This window comes from Nicotiana attenuata, chromosome 3 (assembly GCF_001879085.1).
Source record: "Nicotiana attenuata strain UT chromosome 3, NIATTr2, whole genome shotgun sequence".
In the NCBI taxonomy this organism is placed as follows: Eukaryota; Viridiplantae; Streptophyta; class Magnoliopsida; order Solanales; family Solanaceae; genus Nicotiana; species Nicotiana attenuata.
Window position 1 is genome coordinate 64,704,298 of NC_031991.1, and position 4,950 is coordinate 64,709,247.

General features: G+C 34.9%; 1 long non-coding RNA gene across 1 annotated transcript; it reads left to right on the top strand.

The window, feature by feature from the left end:
- On the top strand, positions 1,416-2,633 carry LOC109224690. The gene is made up of 3 exons (XR_002067760.1): positions 1,416-1,896; positions 1,977-2,091; positions 2,348-2,633. It is a non-coding gene; the product is annotated as an uncharacterized LOC109224690 (long non-coding RNA).

Here is a 4,950-nt window from a genome sequence, read left to right on the forward strand (position 1 = left end):
GACTATCTAGAAGCAAGTGATCCGCACTTTAGGGGAGATCGCACTGCCAAAATCTGTTCGATTGTGGAAAAGTAAGTCAACTATGAAAACGTTTATGAGAACTATGATTTTGATTCTTAGAATTTGCAGAATGCTCCTGCTTTCAATATCAGTAAGGATGATGTGTTTTCTGTTCATTCGTTTGTTATTTTCATGTTTCGTTTCTCTTGATTTTTCAAGTTGTATCCCCAGGAGAAGCGGGGTTCATGTGTTGTAATATGATTAGATAACTTTCCCAAACAACTGCATTGTTTGTTCTCTTCCAAGGCATCTCCTACTTACAACTGCTTATGGTGCTCTAGGTTCTTACCAGAGAAAATTTGGTACATTGATCAGATGCTCAAGGTTCTCTCTGAGGTATGAATAAACTGATATATTTTACTGTATTATGATATTTCTGTTTGAGTTTGAGACTATTTGTAGGTCATATGGTCTTTTTGTGAATTAATCAACTTAAGTTTTATTTTAGGATTGACGCCCACTTACGTGAGGGTGTAATCTTTTCTTGGGTCAACACTGGAAATACCTTTTAAAATGGGTGGCAGCAGCTAGACTTGTACTCAGATCTATGCTTACTTGAAGCCCATGTTGAATAGTGACCTCATCTAAAAGCTTGATATAGGTCTGCAGCATCCTCTAGATCATGATTTTAGATCGAATATCATGTAACATGATTCGAAATGCTTATAAGCTGTATCCTCACACCTACGCCCAACGTTTTTTTATTTTATCCCGATACCCTAATTTTAGAGGCTTTGGAAATCTGACCAACATTTAAAAAGAAAAGGAAGGCTTCGAAAAATCTGACTGACCATTCAAAACAAAGAAGGCTGAAATCTGACTTGACCATTAAAAAAGGCTTCAGAAATCTGACTGACCATTCCAAAAAAGGCCTAGGTATATCTGACCTTATTGAACACCCTTGCCTTACACCATATCCTGGTAGCGTAGGAGAAGCTTAAACATCTACAAATGTTTGTAGTTGTACTAGTATTCTTCTTAAATGTAGATGATTATGTGCACGGTGATCTATTTTTTTCCTTTTCATGTGTGAAAATTGTCAATCTTTTCTGCACGAATCTACAATCTTTGCACAGAGGTATGACAAAGTTACGTTACTCTAAAGTGAAAAGGTTGCGCATTACGTTTGGCGATTGGTAGTTATCCAGCTAATCTTTTTTGTTGGTAGACTGTCATCGTATAAAATGTGTCAGTGATCTGTTTTGTTGGTAAACCATAGTCACATAAATTGCATTAGTATCCTTTTGGGACGTAAAATGCATCAGTATTATTTTGGTTGGTAGACCATCTTCACATAAAATGCATCAGTATATAGGTTATGTCGCATTACTGTTAGGATATTCCTCATGGAAGAGTAATCTTTTAGATACACTTTATAAATGCATATCTTTATTGCGGAGAAACCATGGTAGTTACAAATTTTAATCAATTACAGCCTAATTTTAAGTGCCCGCAAGGTGTTTCTTTCACTTAAACTAGTAATTGATGAGAAATATCTAATGGTTAAATTCTTTCTGCATTAAGCTTTATAGAACCAAACTCAATCACAGGGATCTAAATATAATTGCTCATTAATGTGTTTATACTGCTGGCTGTAGATTGGTTACCACACGTTTGTAGACTCTCATTGTAAAAGTTTGTGACTTGTCATACTTATGCCTGTCAAAGAGCCAGCCTGTAACATTTGATCCATGTGCCTGTTTTTATGGATGTATTCTTTTCTTTCATTCTTTCTTAAAGAGTAAGAATCAGTCGACTATCCTTCCAAATGCTTCCAACCTCCATGGTTATGCAGTACGGTCTCTATACAGAGCAGTGCAAGTAGCAGTGGAACAGGTACTTCAAGAATTGCCTAGATCTCCTATTTCCTTTTGTTCCTTATTGTTTCTTACAATTTGGTGATCTTGTGCTGTTAGGAAACTCTCGTTCGAGTTGCTGTGTGGTGCATTGGAGAATACGCTGACATGTTAGTAAATACTGCTGGAAGGCTTGATATAGAGGAACCATTGACTGAGTTCATGCTTTTGAACAGTTACTCTTCTACTAATTTTGATCTTTGTATTTGCTTTACATTTTTTGTCCTTAATAATTCTTCATCATATTCCTTGGGCTGCCAGCCTCTGACTTATTTTCCAGCATACTCTAAATGAAGTGTCTCAATTGAAGTTTGACTTTTTTGTATGGCTTGTGATTACAGAAGACATGTCTATATGAAGAATGTGCATGCATTATTACATCTGCAAAATTATAAGTCCAAGCTTGTTTGTTCTTTCTTTTCACCTTGCAGGTTGACATGTTTATGATCCCCGCAACTACAGGACAGATGGGTGTTTCGCCTGCGCATGTTGCAACAATTCCGGAGCTGAAACCCGGTCTCCTATCAGTTCATGAAAGCAAGGATTTGAGCAAGTACTTTGTGTGTGGTGGGTTTGCGTCTGTTCATGCAAATTCTTTAGCATATATAAATTCTATTAAATCCTATAACTCTATATTGGCTATTGTTAAAGTTTAGTTCTAATACAATGCGAAAGAGTCTATCTATATATATATAAAGCTAGGAATGGTAAAGAATGTGGCACCTTTCTATGTCCAGCATTGGCATTTATCTTTTTTATCAGATTTTTAGCCTTTTTTCTTATTTTGCCATTAAAAATTTGCTGAAAAATAAATTCACTCCCGTTAAAAAGTTTATTGTATATGCATTCATTGCTCAATTAAACGAGAAAGACGTTAAAGAAAGTGTTGTCTTCCCGTTCTCAAAACTTTTAATTGTCCCATAATGATTAATGATTCATTTTCCATAGCTCTGCCCTTTCATTTACCCCTGTACTAAATAAAGAGAAGGGGCGGTCCTCTTGAATTTCGGCTTTAAATATTGAATCCAGACCACTTCTTACTCGAACATGATGAGACTGATGGCAAAAGCTCCATCTATGCAAATAATGACGGCAAAGAGCCTATCATTTCGGTTTCATCTCCACCCCTTTTTGCATTTAATGGGGGTCTTCATTTGAAATTGAAGAGCTATCATCGCAATGTTTTCAGTCCAAATGAAATTTTGTCTGCCATTGTAACTAAATTCTGAGAGATGACTTCCCTTGCCGCCATTTTTGTTCTGCCACTTCTTTAAAGTGAGAAAGAATATATGAAGAGGAACAAGAGAGAAAGAGAGAGAGGAGAGAGAGTATTAGCAAAAACAATGAGTGCAACTCACAACTGTTTAGTCGCGCAAAAAAATTAAGAATATGATCGTCAGAGTACGAGTATAAAGATGCAGAGGACCAAGTCTAATTGATTCAAAATATTGTCTTCAGATAAGAGTCCATCCATTTTTTCTTTTTGAGCTTTGCATCGCACTTCATTTCCATACCCCAGAGGCGGATTTATGTGGAAGGGGGTGGGGTACATGCACCCATGCTCCCCTCCCTAGGCACTATATACACAGTCTAAAATTTTGAGTTGTATGCATAAATATGTTGGTGACCACCCATGCTCAATTGACTACTTTGGTGTGTTGGTGTTAGAGTGCCTCTTTTGTCTCCCAGATCCAGAGTTCGAACCCCCATCCTCGCATACTTCTTTTTAATTAAATTTTTCTGTTTTTTTCTTTTCTAAAGTTCCTTTTGACTTTTAATTAAAATTTTATATTGACAGATCCCTAAAACACTAAGACCCTAAACCCACGTCGTTTTTTACTATCTTTTTCTTTCCTTTTTTTCTTAGTCAAACTTTCAAATCCCTAAAATAAATTAGATACAATTTCTTCTCGTTGGTCTCTGCTTTTAGTTTCTCAGGTATGCAACTACCCTGTCTCTCTTCTTTCTCTTTATTTTAATTTACTCGCAGAACTTTCTTCTCCTCTTGCAATTTTTTAAATTCTCTTTTCCCTTTCTATTCAATGTTTGAATCTCTTGCCAAGATTTTATCTTGTTGTTGGTGATTATTACTGTTTATTTATAAGATTGGGCTGTTGAATGCTATTTCCTGGGAGAGCTATGACTTTAAAGTCTTGAATATTGGCAGTATTGATTTGCCCACATATTGTGTTTGAGAAAATGCTTGATCGAGCTTAGTTAAGTAGGGGCTACGTGAACTTAATTTCTGACTAATTATTATTATTTTGGGCCAAGGTAACATGAGATCGAACTCTGCTAAGAAATAGAGTTTGAACTTCTGCTAAGAATGCTCTAAAAATGAAGTAATTACTAATAATAAAAAAAAAAGAATCATAGTACGAAGCCAATGAATGAGAAAACCGATCTAATGTAGTAACCAATTGATTTGTGTCCCTTAAATCCAATTACTCTATGATTTGAATCATACTATTCTATTTGAATTAAGATAGAATGAATAGAAAGTGTAAATGTTTAACTTTGTAGGGATGATAATCCTTAACATTGAAATGGATAGATTTCTCACTAAGTCAAAAAATGGTGAGCCAAGTTCTAGTACTACTCGGTCATCCGTGAGTTCACAAATAGCTCCGGAAATTCAAAGGATGACAAATCCTTCACTACTTTCAAATATGACCTATAATTTTAAAATTCTGGATACGCCTCTGTCCATACCTATGAGTTACGTTGTATTTTTTGTTTGTTTTATGTTTAGCGAATTTTAATTTGTTAACTTCACCTATAATACAATTTAGGAAGATGTATTAGGGTGATAGTGATAATTTGAAAAGATAAACCCAACATTTATGGGTTGATTATTATTATTATTATTATTATTATTATTATTATTATTATTATTATTATTATTATTATTATTATTATTACTACCATCATCATCATCATTATTATTATCAGTTTTTAGGTGTTCAATTATAATTTATTGTCTCGTATTGAGAAAAGTACGTTTGGGAGTGAGGCTGTTGCTCTTGCCATCTTT